The sequence below is a fragment of the Petaurus breviceps genome, unplaced genomic scaffold, assembly GCF_028583685.1.
Source record: "Petaurus breviceps papuanus isolate PSGF00001 unplaced genomic scaffold, PetGlider_PUasm1.0 90792, whole genome shotgun sequence".
NCBI classification, from domain to species: domain Eukaryota; kingdom Metazoa; phylum Chordata; class Mammalia; order Diprotodontia; family Petauridae; genus Petaurus; species Petaurus breviceps.
Window position 1 is genome coordinate 527718 of NW_027187347.1, and position 21301 is coordinate 549018.

The following is a 21301-nucleotide window of genomic DNA, read 5'->3' on the forward strand; positions in this document are numbered from 1 at the left end:
CCTTCCTTCCTTCCTTCCTTCCTTCCTTCCTTCCTTCCTTCCTTCCTTCCTTCCTTTCCTTCTCAACTAGTTGACACAGTAGATACAGTGCTGGCCCCGGATTTAGGAAGATCTGAATTCAGATTTTGTTTCAAACTTTTTAGTTGCTTTATCTATGAAATGGCGACAATGATAGCATACCCATCTCAATATTGTTGTAAAGATAAAATCATATATTTCTAAAGTATTTAATAAAACTCAAAGTATAAATGCTAGCTGTTATTCAACTTTCCAAAGCACTTTATAGGGGCATTGGGCACATAGTAGGCTCAATAAATAGTTATGTATTTAATAAACAGTGAGCTTTCTTTCTTTTTTTTTTTTTTGCTTTTTTAGAGGGGGAAAGTAGGGCAATTGGGGTTAAGTGACTTGCCCAATGTCTAGTTTTTTGCATTAAGTGTCTGAGGCTGGATTTGAACTCCAGGGCCACTACTCTATTCACTGTGCCACCTAGCTGCCCCAACAGTAGGCTTTCAAAAAAGACCAATTTAAATACTTTCCAAGTCTATAGAATTATAGAGATAACTAAGCTGTAAATTCATTTTTTTGCTCCCATTGATATGCCTCACATTTTATATTCAAAGGTAAATAATGATTTCTGCTAGTCAGCTCCTGTTTCTCTTCTTCCTCCTCTCCTATTCCTACCCTTCCTATTTTCTTCAGGGCTTACTGTCAAAGAGAATAAATTCCTCCCAGGCTGTGAACCCTAGTTTTCTGTACTCTCCTTCATCTGTGTCTGAGCTGTTCAGAGAGCAAGTTGGGAGCTGCTGGGATTATAGGATGTTTTTATAAATATTTTTTCAAAACCAGGACCTCTGAATATATTTGGATTAAGCCCTTAAACAGTGAGAATACTCTGTACAGACCAAACGCCTTTCATTAAAGGACTTCAAAGCACTTTGCCAAATCTACTTGGTAAGATCCATTATTTTGCATTTTTTTTTAAATTGAGAATCAGTGAAAAAACAACATTGAGAGAAACCCTGCCCACTGGGCTGGGAGTCAAAGAGAAATGTGATATCCTTTGCCAACCCTTCCCCTTTGGTTTGGTTTTCATCAGTATGTGTTTTGGGGAGGGAACTTTTCAGAGTATGTTTCTGAGGGCAGATGTTTATGGGCTTTTGATTGTGCAATAAGAGTGGGAGTGAGGGTAGGGCTAGAAGTCACTCCAAGAAATCTTCATGAAGTGGTTGCCTGAGAGCAAACAATACAATTTATATTTATAATGGCGGGGGGGGGTGGAGTGATTTTGGGGAGGTGAGTGGCATACAACATTGTTTTTTTATGTATATGTATTATGAGGGAAATGAAAACAAAATATTACAGGGAAGCAAATGAAACTTAATGACATTTATACACGTTTTTATATCATGGGCATTTCTGATTGTATTTCATTGCTTCTACTCCTGATACAGTGATCCTCCCCCATAACAACAACAATAAAGAGCTAAGCAACAGTAATTGATTTTGACAGCATTTGTAATGTTCCACACCTGCAGGCCTCCACCTCACTAAGGAAAAGGGGGAGACACATTTTTTAAATTTATTCTCCAGGGTCCACTTTGGTCATTACAATTAAACCTCCCCATACTCTGTGGATGTTTGTTGTGTATTTTCTGTTTGGTTCTGGTATTGTCATCATAGGTGTCAACTGATTTCCCAACTGAGCATCTGTCATCCATCTAAGTGCACAGGCAGGTTTTAATTTGCCATGCATGAAAATAGGAATGAGAACCAGAAGGGGCCTGAGGGCTCATCTAGTTCAAACCTTTAATTTTGTGAGGGAAACTGAGACCAGAAAATTTGAAGTGACCTTCCTGAGGTCACACAAGTAGGAAGTGGCAGAGATGAGGTCTGAGTCCTCCTTGTCTCAGTCTTTTTTACTTTGAAATGTTTCATTCATAATAGAAATCAAAATATTTGGATCCCAATAGGGCCTTAACCCTTGTCTACTATACTCTTGAAGACTTACCCACCCCTTTTAACACCAAATCATAGTCAGTTTGTTCAACAAGATGCCTATTAGATGAGTATCCCAAAAGGCCCCTCTGAAGATGGCAAGGGTTAGACATGGGGAACAGCAGCACCACCTTCTCCTCATCTGGTCTGGAGAATCTTTATTAGTGTGGAAGAATAAAATAAACATTTGATTTGAGGTCATAAGATCTAAGTTTTAATATGAGATCTGTTTCTTACTACCCCAGTGCCATTGGGCAAGTCATTCAATCTTTCTGGGTCTGGGTTTTATCATCTGTAGAGAGAAGGGGTCAGGAGGGTTGCCCTCTGAGGTAGATTCTAAGTCTACATCTATGATTCATCGTGATCCTGGAGATTCCTTTGGCAGGGGGAGAGGGGGGCGCTCTAGGGAAGGTGAAGGGAATCTCTATTTGTACAAATATGATGCCTTTTTTTCTTTCTTCTCATCTTCCTTGACTTCCTTGAAGCATTTGACACTATTGCCTATCCCTGTCTTCCCAAAGTCTCTCTTTGAGTTTTTTGTGACACTGCTCTCTTGGCTCCCCTGTTTATCTGACTACTATTTTTCACTCTCCTTTGTTGACTCATCATTCATATCATGATGATAACTATGAGTGTACCCCAAAGCTATGTCCTGGGACTTGACTTTACTCTATGCTCTTTCATATGGTGACTTCAGTAGCTCCCAATGGTTCTATTATTGTCATCTCTATGTGATGACTCCTAAATCTATATATTTTGCATTAGTGTCTCTGCTGAGGTACAGCTATACATTACCAATTGATTTTTGGACATCTCAAAATGAATTCCTATAAACATCTCATATTCGGAATCTCCAGAATAGGACTCATTATTCTGTCCTGTTGGGAAGGCTAGGTTGCAAAGAGATTTAAATTTCAAAGGGAGGAATTTATATTATATTTATAGAAATAATAGAGAGCTTCTGGAATTTACTGAATAGGGGGATGATCTGATCAGACCTCTCCTTTAGGAAAATCACTTTGGCATCTGTGTGAAGGACAGATTGGAGTGGTGCAAGAAAACCAATGAAGTTTTTGCAATAGACCAGGTGAAAAGATTTTAAGGACTAGAACTAGGGTGATGGTTGTGTGAATGGAAAGACATAGATGTATGCAAGGAATGATATCTATATAGAACTGAGAAGAGTGGCAACTGATTTTATATATAAGATAGAATAAGGAGTTGAAGGTTATAAAAATATGGTGATTCAGATCGACTGAAAGGATAGTGGTAATCCTCAACAAGATTAAGGAGTTTTGGAAGAGGGGTGGGTTTGGGGGTAAAGTTAAAGAGTTCAGTTTGGGGCATGTTGAATTAGAGATGCCTACAGGAAATCCAGGTGAAAAATGTCTAATAGGTAGTTCATTACATGGTACTGAAGCTCAGGAGAGATATTAGGTCTGTATATAATGATATGTAAGTTATCTAATTAGAGTGATAATTGAATCCATGTAAATGGAGGTAACTAAATAAGAGAGGAGAGAGGGAGAGAGAGATCACCATGGGGGTTTACATATAGCTAGTGGTCATGATATGGATTATGATCCAGCTAAGGGTCTGAGGATCATTCAGATAGGTTTAATACAGATGGTTGTCTCAAGGAATTTAAGAATGGGGACTGTGGGGAGGAGGAGGCTAGGTGGCTCTGTGAATATGGCATCGGCCCTGGAGTTAGGAAGACCTGAGTTTAAATCTGGCCTCAGACACTTAACACAAAACCTAGCCATGTGACCTTGAGCAAGCCACTTAACCCCAATTGCCCTACCTTCCCCCCTCCAAAAAGCAAAACAAAACAAAACTCATTAAGGGGCAGCTAGGTGGTGCAGTGAATAGAGCACTGGTCCTGGAGTCAGGAGGACCTGAGTTCAAATTTGGCTTCAGACACTTAACACTTACTAGCCGTGTGACCTTGGCCCAGTCACTTAACCCCAATTGCCATGCCCTCCCCCCTCCAAAAAAGCAAAAAACAAAGAATGGAGGGGGTTGAGTTATAAAACAATAACCAGTAGAAATGGAAGGATCTAATGAGGACACCTTAGGATATTTATAGGTTTCAAAGGATGAGCCATTATATAGGGAGAGAATAAAGATCATAGAGGGAAGAGTAGAAAACGGGAGTAATCTGCTGGACATAAAGAGGCCAAGCATATGGGTATAATCATTGGACTGATGAAGAGAAGAGCCCCCTCTTCATCAGAGATTCAAATAAAGGAAGAAATTAAAGTGTTGTGATGTGAGGAGCAGGGGAGAAAGTGCAACTTTCTATGAATTCTGTTTGTTGTTGTTTTTTTAAAGCAATCGGGGTTAAGTACCTTGCTCAAGGTTACACGGCCAGTTATTTCTGGGTGTGGTGCTGAGTATCTGAGCCCAGATTTGATCCCCAGGTCATCCCGACACTGGAGCTGGTGCTCTTACTCGCTGTGCTACCTGGCCACCCCATGTTGTTGTTGTTGTTTTTAAATAAAGTATGAAGCCAGGTTCTGAGCTGAGAGGATGGAAAAGAAAAGTGAAATGAGAGGGTGGAGGGGAAAAGATAAAGTATGGAATAGTTGCTCTGATTAGTGAGCTAGTCATTCCCATCTACACAACATTTCCCTACTCACATAGGCACCACTTTAGTTCTCAGCCTTATTATTTCTCATCTGGACTACTGCAATAGCTGCCTGATTGGTCTTTCTTCCTCAAGTCTTTCTCCACTCCAAACAAGACTCCATGTAACTACCAAAGTAACTTTCTTGAAGTGTATATTTGACTGTGTCACTTCTTTACATGATAAATTCCACTAGTTCCCCTTTGCCTGTAGTTCAAATATTGTTTGTCATTTGAAGACCTTCACAGCCTGGTCCCACCCTACTTGTCCAGGCTTATTATTTCTACATTACCCCTCTTCCTGCAATAGATGATCCATCATATTGACCTTCTAGCTGTTCCTCAACACAGGATGTTCTGCTTTTGTGTCTCTGCACTGGCTGTACCCCCATGACTGTAATACACTCCCCCCATTCTTAAAATTCCTTGTTTCCTTCAAGATTCAGCTCAATTATCACCTACATGGAGCTTCTTCTAATTTCTCTCCATCCCCTAGCTCCTATTGTCTTTCCTTTCAAAGTTATTGTGCATTTATTTGGTCTATATCTTCTATAAAAATAGATATGTTGTTCTTTGTTGCTGTTGCTTGTCCTTCCTTCTTGAAGAGGATCAATAACATTATGAGGGTGATATCTTGACTTGTAATTGAATTGGGTTAAAGTGAGGCAGAGCTATGCCAAGTCATCAGCCTCATTCTCCAGAGTTATTGGGGTCTAGTGGTAAGACATAAGTCCAAAGGATTGGCGATGATGACAACCAGCAGATAGAATATAGAACAAATAAATACAAGGTAATTTGAGGAGGAAAGATGATAGGAGTGGAGTGGTAGAGAGAAAGGTAATTTGGTTGCATAAATGTGTATATGTAGACATGTATGCATATGTACATATACATTTATGTATATTTGTCTGTGCACAAACATTTTACAACTGGAAAACTGAGGCAAATAGAGTTAAACGAATTGCCTAAAGTCACACAGCTAGCAAGTGTGTGTGTGGCTAGATTTGAACTCAAGAAGATGAGTCTTTCTGACTTTAGGACCAGGACTCTATCCATTGAGCCAACTAGCTGCCTTATATATACATAAGAGGTATCTAATAATGCTTTTTGATTGTTTAATTTATTACTCATAAATATAAATTGGAAAATCCATTCCTATCTTAGTCATTGACCGTTTCAATGTAACTGAGGTCTGGAACATGAGTTCACCCTATTATCTTGCTTGGTTGTTGCAACTTCTTCATGTGAAAAAGCTATGGAAATCTGCTTTCCCAAGATACATGATCATGTATAAAGGGAAGTTTGCCTTGGAGTAACTGCGAAACATGTGTAGACATTCTGTAACTGGTTCTAGTTGCCTTACCACATGTTGAAGTTCTGTGCTCTTTGAATGAGTTGTATGTGGAGCATAAAACGTGTTCTTCTCTTTCTTCCTCTTGTGCCAGGGAGAGATATAATCATTTAAGTCAATTTCATTGGATCATTTGTCAGACATCTGGGAATCATCAAATCAAAGCAATTTGAAAAATACCATCTAAGTACAGAAAAATCTTTTTTCTTGATTTTTCAGCCTGTAATTATTGCTAAAAAGTGATAGAGTTTTCTTGGTTACCTTTTGATCTTGACTTCTCAGAAACTTTACTATCTTCTTTTAGAAACACTACTATATTATTCTGTGAATTTCACCCTTTTTAAAAGTCTTCAAAAATTATCTAAATGCTGACTTCTGTGGGGTAGAGGAATGAGCATATTGCCTGAAATTAAGCATCTAATCTCAATGATGACTTTATGTTTTCATTCACATCTCAAAGATTCTCAGATACTCTGACTTTTTTTATCCCTCTCAGATACTTAAGTGTATTACTGTCACTAAACATTTTCTAAACATGTAAAATGCAAAAGAGAGTGTTACTTTATGTACACACACTGGTACAAAGAGTGAAGCCACTATTTTTTTCCATCTTGATTATTCACATATTTCTTTTCTTTCTAGGTTCTGCATACTCTGATCATCAGGGAAATCTCACTGTTCCTTTATAAAGCATCCTTTAGGAACAACAGCACTTTGTAATCAGAAAGGTTTAGATCAATACAATTGATTCCCTGGATTTTTGCTCATATTAATATGATCTTTTATTTAAATATGTTTGTAAATTGAAGGCTAGTCATTCATGTTTTGTTTGCTTGCTTGTTTATTCATTAACTTTCTCATGAAACGCTTTCATGTTTCATTCATGACTAGAATAAAGCAGAGGCTGAATGTTGCACAGTCCAAAGTGAGATGTATGAGACAGACTCAAAACAAATACACCTGCAGAACTGAGACTTCTGAAAATATTTATGTTAAACCCTTTAATAGTGATAGCGCTCAGTCCAAACATAGTTCCTTTCATCAAAGGATTTCAAAGCACTATGTAAAACATATTGGTAATACATTTTATTTCATATTTTCATGGATGGAATACAAAGAAAGCAAGAAGGGGAGTTATAGTCCTTAGGAAATATCTCAAGCAATATAGTGTTAGTATAACTGCCTAGAGAGAACTCTTATGTAATATTCAGTTTTCCAGCTATCTGTGTTTTGCTCTGATCTTAGTACTAAATTGTAAGCTCACTGAAGGCAGAGATCTGGTTTTACCATAACTTTTGTTTATATCCTAGAGCCTAGCATAGTGCTCTGCACACAATGAGTACTAATATGTGTCTAGTTGTTATTCTTCAGTATATGGGTAGTGTAGTATAAGTATTGAAGACCAAAGGCTGACAAGTTCTTTTTTTGCCAATTATCATGGGAATGTATACTATTGTATACATGAGAATATATATATATATATATATATAGAGAGAGAGAGAGAGAGAGAGAGAGAGAGAGAGAGAGAGAGAAGTAAACTTTGTATATATCTTTTCTCCAAATATTCATGAAAAAGTTTTATTTTTCCAGATTTTTGGTGTAATATTTTTAGAACTTTTTAGCCTGTCTTTCCTCCTTCCTCTTCCCTATTTATTAAGAAGGTCCTCCTTAGACAGCTAATTAATTTACCTAACTAATTAAAGTATCATTTCACATTTTTATCATGAATGGTGAAGGAGAAATTATTGATGAGAAAATGGTACTTTAAAAACCATTTTTAATGGAAATCTTTCCAAAGTTAATTGTTTTTTATTTCCCTACCTTAGCATATAGAGTAGATTAATATTTTCTCAATAAAGCAGGATTTCACTGAATTTTTATACAGTGATGGTCTTGAGAGTTTTTGAAGATATAAAATCTTCTCCCCTACTCCCACACTGAATGGCTCTAGAGGGGTCTATGATAATAATTATCATTATATAGTACTTTAAGTTTCACAAAGCACTTTATAAATATCTCATTCTGCTCTCACAACAACCTTGGGAGGTAGGTGTGACTATTATCCCTATTTTACAGATATAAGAAAGCTGAGGTAGGCAGAAGTTAAATTATTTGCCCAGGGCCATATAGCTAGTACATTTCTAGATTTGAACTCTGGTCTTTCTGACCTCAGACCTTAGCTGTTGTAGTTTTTGTTTTGTTTGCTCTTTAGTTATATTTTATATGGTTATCTATAGACCTTCTTTAGCAGTCATGTTCCTTCTCCTGATCTGATGTATACATAAACTTGGAAAACAAAGACTGGTTAATGGGGTGTAATGTTAATGGAAATTTGAAGATCTTTCCTGCCCCTTAATAGGTCTAAAGGAATTTGAAGACCTTCCCTACTTTGAAGATCTTCCCTATCCCTTAATAGGTTGAATGTTATCACATGGAGCCTGTGGTGGGAGGAGCTTGCTGAATGGGTGGAACAGAGCCCAAATGAAGCTGGGAGTCAGAGAAGTTAGAAAGAAGGGAGGAGAGTACTCAGGCAAGGAGACAATTAGGTATGGTGGTACTCCCTGTGGTAATAAGCTACATTAACTTCTTTGTTGTTGTGATGGATTTGGCTTCCTGGTGTCTGAGTAAATGTTTTGCTTCTGTCTTCTATATGGAGAGCTTATTATATTTTGTGATTCAGAATTAAGCTGGCATATTCATAGTTGCCATAGGGGCTGTGAATATTGCATTGGCAATACATGGGGAGACTGGATAATTAAGGCCTTTATATCTGTAAACTTAGTATTAACATCTAAAACTATGCCAGTAAGCTCTGACCCTGATGATGGCTCTTTACCTCTTCCATGTAATATGGTAAAAGGAGTTTTTGATACCAGAGAGTTTCCACTTCTAATTTCTGGCTTTTGATTATTTCAGAAAGCAAAATATTCCTGTCAAGTTTGACCACCAGATAAATGGGAAGTGTAAAAGTAGTATTAGAAAAGATAATATAGTCATTCATATGCAATGCTACTGAACCTAATAAAGATTATTTTCTCTTCACACATACATTTCCTCTCACACAAACCTTTAGAGTTACATTCATTATTAATTTATTTCTAGAGTTCATCCCTTCCTCTCTATTCCAATAACTACCACCTCATTGCAGATTCTTATCGATCTCATGACTAAGTTACTATGATTGACTCATGACTTAGTACTTTCAACTACATTATCTCTCTGTTTCCATCCATCCTGAATTCTGCTGCCAGATTTAAATCTGCTTTGACAAGATCGTTGTCAGGTATTTCCAATGACTTTCCGCTGTCTCCTAAACAAATCAATTATATAATGTAATTCAGTTCAATTGAATAAAATATTTTTGTAAGGATAATGTATCCTATGGATACAAAGATGAAAAATTACATATTTACCCGCCCTCTAGGAGTTTAAAAGATAATCAACATATACACAAAGTATAGTACAGATGAAATGTGATAAGGGGAAAGTAAAGATAGATACAAAGTTTTTAAGGTCAATTTCAGGAGTGAAAGATCCCTTTCCAAGAACAGGGGATTGGGGAAGGCTCTATAGAGAATATGATATCTGAGCTGGTCTCTGAATGAAGAAAAATATTTCAGCAGGTGTTCATTTTACAGTTAACTCATTCTGTCCTGACAACAACCCTGAGAGGTAGGTGTTACTATTATTCCTATTTTATAGATGAAAAAACTGAGGCAGGCATAAGTTAAATTATTTGCCCAGGGCCATATAGATATTATGTTTCTGAGGTTAGATTTAAATTCTGGTGTGTTCAAAGGCATTGGTTGTTCAAATAGATGAAAATTTAGGACTAAATAATGGAATATTCACTAGTGTAATTAGACTAGAGCATAGAGTGTGTGTAGGAGAGAAGTGAAATGAGGCTACACAAGCAGGTTAGAACCAGAGTGTGGAGATCATGAAATTAGAGGTTATATTTTTTTCTGATAGGGAGCCAGAAAAGGTTTTCGATCAGCATGTGACATACTGAGACCTGTATCTCAGAAAGATTATTTGCTATTTTTGTGACGGATATATTTATTGGTGAGGAGAGAAACTAGAATCAGAGAGACTATTTTAGGAGGCTATTATAGGTGTAAGGTGGTAAGGGCCTGAAGTAGGCAGTAAGTAGAGAGAAACAGAGAGGATGTAAGAGATATTATGGAGGGATAATTAATAGAACTTATCAAATGATTGGATAGGGGAGTGAGAGAGAAAGGGATCAAAGAAAACTGAGTTTTGAGTCTAGATAATAAGGAGAATGTTAATGCCATAAAGCAAAAGCTAGAAATAGTAGGAAGGGCAAATATAGGGAAAAAGACAATCAGTTTAATTTTGGATATGTTGAATTTGAGTCAAGATGTCCACGGAGCAGGTGGAATTTCAGGACCAGATCACAAGGAAGAGAGATTGAGGCTAACTATATAGATTTAGAAATCACTGGAATTGAGGTGATAATAGAAGTTAGGAGAGTGAATAGGATCACTAAGGGGAAAAGTACAGAGTGAAAAGAGAAAGACGGCTAAAACAGAGCTTAGGAGAACTATCACACATACAGAGAAGGGCACTGAACTAGCAAAGATGATTGAGAAAATGGTCAGAGAAGAAAAAAATCACAAGATCATACATCTTAACCAGAAGAAAATAAATTAATTAGAGTTAGAAGGCAATGGATAAAATGAATGAGAAAGCATTTATTAGATGCTTATTTTGTGCCAGGCACAGAACTAAGCATTGTAGATACAAATACTACTAAGCAAGTTCTGCCATCAAGTAGCTTATTTTTTAAATTGGAAAAGACAATAAAAATAGAGGTAGATTTATGTCTATCAATCTATTCATCTACATCTATCCATATTTGGGAGCTGAGTTAAATAAAGCAGGGTAGGGAAAAGTTGACTCTAGGTATGCACAGGATGGCTTGGTTTGGAGGTATCCTGGAAGTAACACGGTCACCTTGACTGAGCAAGATAAAGTGGATAAAGTGAAAGATTATTTTTCAGGGCCTAATATCCCAGATAGAGTCGGAGTTTTGAATTATTACTTAAATACTTTATAATAATTTACCCTTGATTTGTATTGCATATGCATGTATATGCATTAATACACACAAACATGCCTATATAAATATACTCACATATATACACATTTAACTAGCATTTATGTAGCATTTTAAGGTTTATAAAACACTTCACATGTATTATCTCTTTTGATCCTCACAATAACTTTGGAAGATAGGTACTATTTTTGTTTCCTTTTTCCAGATCACGAACCAGAATCAGAGAGAAGCAAAGGGACTTGACTAAGATCTCACAACTGTGAAGTGCCCAAAGAAACATTGTAACTCAGCTCTGACTCAGAGAGATACGGTCCATGCACTATACCATGGTCTATAATCATGCTGCAAATTTCTTGAAGGCAGGATGCATGTCCTACAGCACCAGCTGGTCTTTGGAAATCATGGGCATCGGGGAACAGTAGAACATGGGCTTGTGTTCTTATACTGGCTCTGTGGGTGACTCAGGCCAACTGCCAGAAGTCAAAAGACTTCTCTGAGATTTAATTTCTTTATCTGTGAAATCAGGATAATGATTCTTGTGCTATTATCTCATAGCAGTATTGTGAGAATCAATTCAATCAGCCAATAGGAATTTATTAAGTGCTTACTATGCATTAGACATGGTATGGGATCACATATGAGAAAATATATTGTAATCTTAAAGCCCTACATAAAAATAAACTATTGCCATCTGAAATGTATCCCTTAGACTGACTTACCGCTACCTCAAGGTTGTTGAGGTCACTAACCTCTGAAGCACTGAAAAAGAAAAATAGGTCTCTGTCTTGGACGGTTGGATGCTCACCTTGACAAACCTATAACTCTTAGGGACCTATTATCATCTTACTTTCCTCCATTAAACCTCATTCAGGATTTTATAACTCAATAATGTAGATGACAAGGGAGAAATGTTGGTTATATAAAACTCAATGCAAGCAGGAACTGTAAAGTGTTTGATACATTGGTAAGAATCACTTGTATGAAGTAGCAAGAAAGTCAACATATAAAGTGCCTATTATACAGAAAGAAGAGAAGAACTAAAATATAGATGATACCCAAGGTCACAAAGGAAACACAAATTACAAAATTTTATCCTATACAAGTATTTTTTCCTACTTCAAATGAGAGCATTTTATTGTTTAAAATCAACTATTTTTTCCCTGAGTATCCATGTAATTGCTACCTTTCCATGAGTCCCTATCTAATTCTATCTTCCCTTTCCATTTTGCCAAGCTATCCTCCTAGGGTGAGTCACACATTACTTCCCTTCATGTGCTCTATGCTCCTGAAAAATTGGTCTACTTTTTGTTCCTTATCATATCTATGTGCTACCATACAGGCTGTCCTCCAAACTTGGAATGCTCTCCTTACTCCTGACTCATTGACCTCCTAACTCCTCCAATGGGCAGTTCAAACAACACTTCCTTTATTCTCTTCCCTACCCTTAGTTACGAGTATTATCCTCCCCACCCATTTCCCCACTACTTTATATTGTCTTTTTTATGGGGAGATTATATCCCCAAATGTGTGTGATGTACATATTTAGAAATACAATATAGATATCACAGATAAATATGTACTCATCTGTGGTCATTTGATCTAGGATGATAGATTGAAAACTGGCAGGGACCTTGGAAGCCATTCAGTCCAGACTCTTAATCTTACAGATAAAGAACCTGAGGCACATAAAGTATCAATAATTTGTCCAGGGTTACACAGCTAACAAGTGTCAGAAGTGATATTGGAACCCAAATCTTCCTATAACACTGGATAGCGTCTAGTAGAAATTCAGCTCTGTAAAGGTAGGGGGCAATCTTGTTTTCATATTTATATCGCCAGTGTCTACAACAGCACCTGGTAGGTGTTTATTGAAAGTATGGTGACTGATTGATTCTAAGTATATTTGTCTCATTATTATGTCTATTATCTGAAGCAATGCTCTGGGCTCCTCAGCTGAGTCTTTCAATTTCTCCTTGACTTACATTCTAGGACTGTGACTCAGGAGATAGCAGTCTCCATGTAGTCTCAAGACAGATGCTCTCCAGAGAAATATCTGTACTAATCCCTCCGGCTCTGATTAAGTTCAAGGTTTATGTCAAATATTCCTCATATGTTCCTAATATTCATGCTCTTTATCCCATTAGGTTGTTTTTCTTGAATGAACAGCTCGTGTTGTACTTTGAATTCCCTTTTCCAAATGCTTCTGCACACATGGAGATCAATTCATGGTCCCTGATATTTGGGATATATGTTGTGGGGTTGTTGTTTTTAATTCCTGTTTTTATTTGTCTGTCTGTCTGTTTGTTTGTTTTTGAAAGGTCCTGCTTCTGTTCTGGAGCCCAGAAATATCAGTAAGAGAAATTCACTGAATGAAAATTTCATTTGGAAAGAGGGAAGTCTGTACTGGAAAATGGCATCTCCTTAGGGATGACTGAACAAGTATCTTTGAAAACAAATTTTGCTCTTAGATTTTTACCACAGACATCTATTAAACATCATCCTTGTATTTTGGAAAGGTTACTAAATTTATGTATCGAGGGATAACAGTAAGGCATGGTATTTTAGCTAAATCAGAAACATAAACAAGTAGCTTTTCTGAAAAACAATAACAACCACCACACCTAATGTGCTTGGTGTTGCATAATTTAATCAGTTGTGGTACTTGTTCTCTGAGGCATTACATTAAAAACAAAATTTTAAGGATTTTCTGAGTTGTCAGTTCAACTGGTTAGAGTGTGGTTATAATAAGGCCAAAGTCTTGGATTTAGTCACTGTCTGGAGGAATCATCATTATTTGTAGTAAAACTCTGTTCTACAGACACCCCTAACCTCTTCCATAGATCTGGGAAACACAAGCTTTTGTTCAAAAAGCAAGAATAGCAATAATCTGTTGTATTTCAGAGTCAACCATTTATACGTGTAAATTTAACTTAAAGATCATGTATTTATTATTATGGTGGTGGCATTATTGTTATCTTTACATGCAAATTATAGCAAATCTATCTAGCAGATTCTATGAGGTAAAAAGAACTTTTTTCTGTACATGATGAAGAATCTGTAACATATGCAGATGTGGAAAAGGGGGCAAATGATGGTGCCATGGTATAATACATTTTTATTCCTTTTGAGTTTGTTGAGTTTTTTTGAGTTTAAATTTGTAGAATTGATAAATATCATTCCTTTTGGGTTTGTTGCAATGAATTTAGAGTGAGATTTGCCCAGAATAGTTTTACAAAACCACAAGGTTTTTTTTTCCCCCCGGAGATCTATCTGCTTGCCCCTTGCCTCTTCTAATAATGGGTTAGTGGTAGGGGACAGAACAAGTATTTATTAAGAAACTCTTCTGTGCCAGGCATCAATCATGCTAAGCGCTTTGCAAATATTATCTCTTTTGATTATTACAACATTTTGGGGATGTAGGTGCTGTTATTATCCCAATTTTACAGTTGAGGAAACTGAGTCAGACAGAGATTAAAATGACTTGTCTAAGATCATTCAGCTAGGGTTAAACTTGGGTTCAAGTGCCAGAGAACTGTGGCATTTAGCATATATGTAACTTTAGATGTCATTTAATTTCCTTGGGCTTCCATTTCTTCATCAGTTAAATGTGAGAGTTGGACTAGATGGCCTTTTAGGTTCCTTCTAAGTCTTAGATCTATGAGCCTCTGACTACCATTAACATTTATAATGCATCACTGAATGTTATAGAAACAAAAAGAGCAGGGCCTAATAGAAGCCGGTCCCCAAATATAAGGGCAGGCAGTTTTTGCCCACTGATTTATCAGAATGCGGGAATTATGTGCTCCTTGAGATCTGCAGATCAATTCGGACATATCAGGGCCGGCTCAGGTTGCAAAGGGTAATGCCTAGGCTCTGCTGGCAGATTGGGAGATAAAGAGTAAAGATTCCTCATGTAAGAAGGTCACCTTGAGAAGGCATACAGTGTGAAATTCAGTATAACAAACCCCAGGAACTAATGTGGCAGGCTTCATCATTTGCCATCATATGACCTTGATTATCCACAGTAGTATCCTATTCAGAGGACCAATGATCAGATGCCTCTGAGTCCATTTGTATTTACAGTGGGAATCATAAGTAACCAAGAATATTTTGGAAAATCACCTCTGGCTCTGGTTTATCAGTAAGCAGGAAATTCACAGAATTAGAACATCAAGAGATGTCAAAAACCATTCATCCAGAGGCTCTTAACCTGGGTCCATGGACTCCCCAAAGAGTCTGTGGATAGATTTCACCAGGGCTATGAACTTAGATGGGAAAATATTTTCATAACTGTATTTCAACATAATTGGTTTCCTATGTAATAGTCTGTATTTTATTTTATGCTTTTAAAAATATTTTATTCTGAGAATGGGTCCATAGGATTCACCAGACTGCCAAAGGGTCCAGAACATAAAAATGGTTAGAAGCCCTCTTCTAATGCAACCTGTATCTGAACAGGAAAAAAATCTCCAAGTGGCCATTCAATTCAGACTTTACTCAAAATCTCTAGTGAGAGGGAACCCAATATCATTCTAGATTGTTAATTCCACTTTGAATAGCTCTAATTATTAGCAAGTTTAGTCTTACACTAAACCTAAATCTCGATCTCTCCAAATAAGTCATTCAAACATCATATTCAGGAGTAATCTATCCATAAAGGATGATGTTATAGGGATTTAGCATAATTGCAGAAGACAATCATATAAAAAGCTTAACCATACTATAAGAATAGCAATAGGGATAGGGACTGGACCTCTGAGATCTTTGAAATAAATTGAAGAAACTCCTTCCACCAATGCTTGTAGACATTCTTTTTGTAACTTATGGTCTTAGAGACCATGTGTAAGAGGTGAGACAAAAGCATACTACATGCATAAAACCTTTTGTTTAGTGGCCAGGAATTGATTCTGATTTTGTGAAGATGAAAAATCAATTTTACAAGTAAAAATCAGGGAAAAGACAACAGTTAATGATGAAGATTTAATAATAATAATAATTAATAATTACATAATACCCACTATGTGTCAAGTTCCTTTTAAATTTTTTTCTTTTTTTTTTTTGTTTTGCTTTTTGGAGGGCAATTGGGGTTAAGTGACTTGCCCAAGGTCACACGGCTAGTTTTTGTGTTAAGTGTCTGAAGCCGGATTTGAACTCAGATCCTCCTGATGCCAGGGCCAGTGCTCTATTCACTGCACCACCCAGCTACCCCTTTAATTTACTTATTTGCTTTTAGTTTACAGCATTCAGTTCCACAATCCTTTGATTTCCAAATTTTTTCTTCCTCCCTCTTCTCTCCCCTGTCCCCCATGGTGGCACACAATCCAGTATAGGTTCTACTAATACCTTTTATGTGCCAAGTTCTTTACAAATATCGTATCATTTGATTCTCACAAAAATCCTGGGAAGAAGTTGTTATAATTCTCCTTATTTTAGATTTGAGGAAACTGAGGCAGACAGCGGTTAAGCAACTTGCCCAGGGTCAAATAGCCAGTAAGTATCTGAGGGTGGATTTGAATTCCTATCTTCCTGACTCTAGGCCCAGCACTCTACCCATGTACTGCCTAGCTGCCCAATCACTGTGCTAATCACTTTACAAATATTGTCTCATCTGATCCTCACAGCAACAGTTGAGGAAACTGAGGCAAACAAAGCTAATTGACTTAACCCAGAGTCACGCAGCTACTATCTTAGCTATATTTGAAGGCAGGTCTCCCTGAGGCCAGGCACAGCTCTCTATCTACTGGGTCACCTAGTGTATCAGGTTATTAATATCCCAGATAGTATTGGCAAGAGGATCACATATTTTAAGGAAATTAAAAAAAAGTTTCATTATTATTAATTAAGGACTAGTAAAAGGAAAGGTAAAAGATAGCCAGAGAATAAGGAGAGATCACACACATAAAATGAGATCCTCACAAGACTTATAGTTCAAATGCTCTGATTTTAAATTAATATAGCTATTTTTGGATATTCAAAACTCTGTTATATGCCACAGAGATGAGTCTTATTTTGAATGGTCTCAGGGGATCAAAATTATGAACAATGGCTAGAAAATATCAGAAAAGCAGAGCTACCAAACCAAACCGAATAGGAGATAGGGTGGACCCCATCACTAGCTATCTTTCAGCAGAGGCTATGTGACCACATCATAATGCCTGACAAAGGACCTCTTCACACACTTCACACTGGTTCTGAGGTGAAAGGAGACTGGAATTCATGTCCCCTATTTACTATTTATTAGCCATGTGACCTTGGACAAGTCATATCTCCTCTTAATTTACTTTTGTTATTTACTTTTATTGTCCTTGAGTTGTTTTTAGTCATGTCTGACTCTTCATGACCCCATTTGGGTTTTACTTGGTAAGGATATTAAAGTGGTATTCCATTTCCATCTCTAGCTCACTTTACTGATGAGGAAAATGAGGCAAACAGGGTTAAACGACTTACCCAGGGTTCCACAGTTAATAAGTGTCTGGAGGCCAGACTTGAACTCAGGAAGAGGAGTCTTCCTGACTCCAGACCTGGGCTCTATCCACTGCACCCACTACCTAGCTGCCCTTTAATTTATTTTTATCAGTTGTGCTCCTCCTTTCTGAATAAAAGCACAGGATTAGATCAGGGTCCATAAACCATAGCCAGAGGGCTAGATCTAGCTTACTCCTGATTTTGTATGCTGGAAAAGCTAAAATTAGTTTTCACATTGTTAAATAAAATAAAACTATTTAGAAGTGAAAAAAAATCATGCTTAGTTCTCAGGCTACACAAAAACAGGCAGAGACCACAGTGTGCTGATGCCTGAACTAGATGAATTCTGAAGTCTCCTCTAGCTTTAAATACTGTGTGTGTGTGTGTTGTCTTCCAATTCCATTAGAATGTAGGCTCCTTGAGGATAGGCATGATATCTTTCTTTTTTCCTTCTCTTCGTATCCTTAGTGTGCCTGAGACACACTAAATGCTTAATAAACCCTTATTGACTTGACTTTAAATCTGCACTTTCTCCCCACTCCCTTGTCTTCTTCTAGACAGCCTCCTTGCCGTGGGGACCAGACATAATTCCTTTGATGTCTTAAAATTTTTCAGTTCTGGCACTCCCATCCTGGGATCTTCCTGGCTGATTGGTGAGGGTGTCCCCTAGCCTGTTATTTCAGATGGGTCCCAGATTTGTTTCACCTTACTCCCTATTCTCTGGCCATTTTCTTATCAATTGCCTACTTTCCTTCCCCTTTTCACTTCTGGAACCATAGTAATATCAATATTATCAATATTTCTGAAAAGGGTATGTCTTAGACTTCCCTATGGCTCCACGCCAATTCACATAACTTTCTAAATCAAAATGCTGCTACCCAGGCCCTGCTCCTAAAATGGGTTTCTTCTTCTGTTAGGGTATAATCCCATCTTTCTATCTGCCAATCAAAGGCAGACTGACTAGTCTCTCCTCCCAAATTAGTTTAATAATTTAAAAGATTTTTTAAGGAAGAAAGAGGAAACTGATGACAAACAATGTGACCATATCATGTATTATCATTTTGCCTTCACAATGTCTGTTTCCTCCCTTTCTCTTCCCAGATATGTTCAGGTCTCATCACCTCTTGCCTAGACTATTACAATAACCTCATAATTGATCTTCCTTTTCTCCAACCTTTCCCTTCTCCAATGTGTCCTGCACACAGCTGTCATAGTGATATTCCTAAAGCACAGTTGTGACCATGCCATTCTCTGGGTCAAGAAGCTACATCAGCTCCAAATTGACTTCAGGATAAACTACAAACTTTTTCTTCATTACTTAAATTCATTTCTAATATGATTCCTACCTGTCTTTCCATGTGAGGAAACTGAGAAAAAGAGGGTTAAATGACTTGTCCAGAGTCACATAGCTGGTAAGTGTCTGAGGACAGATTTGAACTCTCAAAGATGAATCTTCCTTACTCTAGGCCTGGAAGTTTATACATTGTGCCACTGAACTGCCCCTTAATTTATTTATTTATGTTGGTAGATGTGAGCACTCAACTAGATAAGGGTTCACACACTATGGCCAGGAGACCAGATAACCTCTGATCTACCTTACATTCCAGCCAAAATGGCCTACTCAGCATTCTGTATGTACAGTTCTGGCTTCCATGATTTTGTATGGTTTGTCTCCTATGCCTGCAATGTTTTCTCTCCTCATTTTCGCCTCTTGAAACGCCCTTTGGAGCTCCCTTTAAAGTTTGTTTCAAGGACCACCTCCTATACACACAAAGTTGTTCCCAATTTACCCACTCATTGGTGTTTACATTCCCCAAAATTACTTTGTATTTTGTGAGGCTTAAATCAGAGAAAGCATGGTGTTGTGGAAAGAGGAATGGACTTAGAACCTCAAGACTTGGCCCCAAATCTCAGTTTTACGGCTGACTGCCTGCATGATCTTGGGCAAGTCATGCAACTTTTTGTGCCGAATGAACAGGTTGGACTAGGTGACCTTGAAGGTCTAAATGTAGATCTATGAGCTTATGATGCTATGATTAGATCATCTCTAAAGCTCCTTCCTTATTTTGATGTAAATCTGTTCATCTATGTAAGTACTTCAAAAACCTTGAAAGTGCTATCTACATGGCAGATGTTATTTTCTTATCTGCATACAAGTTTCTCTTCAGCAGGATGAAAGTTCTCTGAGGACAGGGACTGATGTACATTTTTCTTTATAATCTTTAGTGCCTAACACAGTGTCTGATGCTCAGGAGGGTTTTAATGAATGCTTGTTGAACAAAACAGCAATTAGATTTATAAATTTTTAAATTTGTTCTATTGAGGAGGGATTTAGGAAGCAGTTTCATTACTGATCCACAATTAGGTACAGCATTTTATAGAGACTTCGCCTTTATTTTAGAAAGCTTTGAAAAAAAAAACCCTACTATTCTTCCTCTTTTCAACAAAAACTGATAAGGTTTCCCCTCCCCTTTTTAAAGAGGAGTAAATTTGGCCATCATTAAAATGGAGTTTTGAAATAAAAATGGGCTGGACCAGGTTTCATGGAATATGGGAATAAGGGACAGATGTTTTCATGCTTTTGTAACCTCTAAGGAAGAATCAGGTCTCATGAGGAGTAAAAAAAATGTCTAACATGAAATTCACTCTGCCCATTTATTTGCAGCCCTATTGCTGAGCTGAATTCTAATGAGAAAGTTTACAATGAGCTAGACAGAATTCTTCTCGTGCTCCTGTGAGTACCTAATGGAAACATCTGCCACCCTAAAAAAGTGGGGGCAACATGGGAAATGGATGGAGAGAGCAGGAGGCAGCCGAGCGAGTATCCAGAAATCTGCATTCCTTCAATGGCAGCACAAAGTCACAGGAAGGAGACGTTTCTATCATTTCCAAGAGAACTGGTGAACTTGTAAACTCTTAACCCCGAGTGCTGCACTTTCAACACAAAGAGTATCAAGGAACTCCTGGCAGCTTCTATAAGCCTATGTTTAGTTGATCACCCTTCTTTTGATCTTGCCAGGATTAGTACAAATTACTCATCCTGAGAGATCAATAACTATTGGCTTTTTTATTCCTGTACTTTATGATGAACAGAGATGTTGTATCAGCACAACACAAAGAGGTCTCTGTGCGGTGGCTTCAGGGAAGAGTGAGTGATGGTCCAAGCAGTGACCAATTGGAGTTTCAAGAAACCATGAAAAGATCTGTCACCTTAAATATCAAAGAGGGAAATTGACCCTTGCTGGAAAGTATGTTGCTAAATCAATGATGAAATAATCATAATGGTTAAGATTTAAATAGTACTTTAATGTTTGCGAAGAAAGCCCTTTACATGTTATTTCATTTGACCCTCACAACAACTCTGAGTGGTAGGTGTTATTTTTATCCCCATTTGATAGCTGAAGAAACTGAGGCAAATAGAAGTTAAGTGACTTGCCCAGGGTCACACAGCTATTAAGTATCTGAGGCTGGATTTAATCTCAGGTCTTCCTAACTCCAACTCTCACATTCTATCCACTGCGTCACCTTGTCATTACAGAGAAGAAAAAAAAAGCCCTCTGAGCCACAAACTTGGATTTGCCATGGGAGGGTTGATCCAAAGAAGAGCCAGTGACTGAAATGGTCACACTGAGTTTGTGCGTGCCTCTGTGTGTGTGTGTGTAGATAGATAGATTGATATAAATCTATGGATCTAGTATCAAGTATAGTATCTAGATATGTTTCTATAGGTCTATATCTCTACATATACATGCATGCATATATACATATAAAAAAACCTC

The 21301-nt window shown here is 37.5% G+C and overlaps 1 long non-coding RNA gene across 1 annotated transcript; it reads left to right on the top strand.

Annotated features, from left to right (window-relative positions):
* The first annotated feature begins 674 nt into the window (after positions 1 to 674).
* On the top strand, positions 675 to 20819 carry LOC138147486 (uncharacterized). The gene is made up of 2 exons (XR_011164819.1): positions 675 to 954; positions 20188 to 20819. It is a non-coding gene; the product is annotated as an uncharacterized lncRNA (long non-coding RNA).
* The last annotated feature ends 482 nt before the right edge of the window (positions 20820 to 21301 follow it).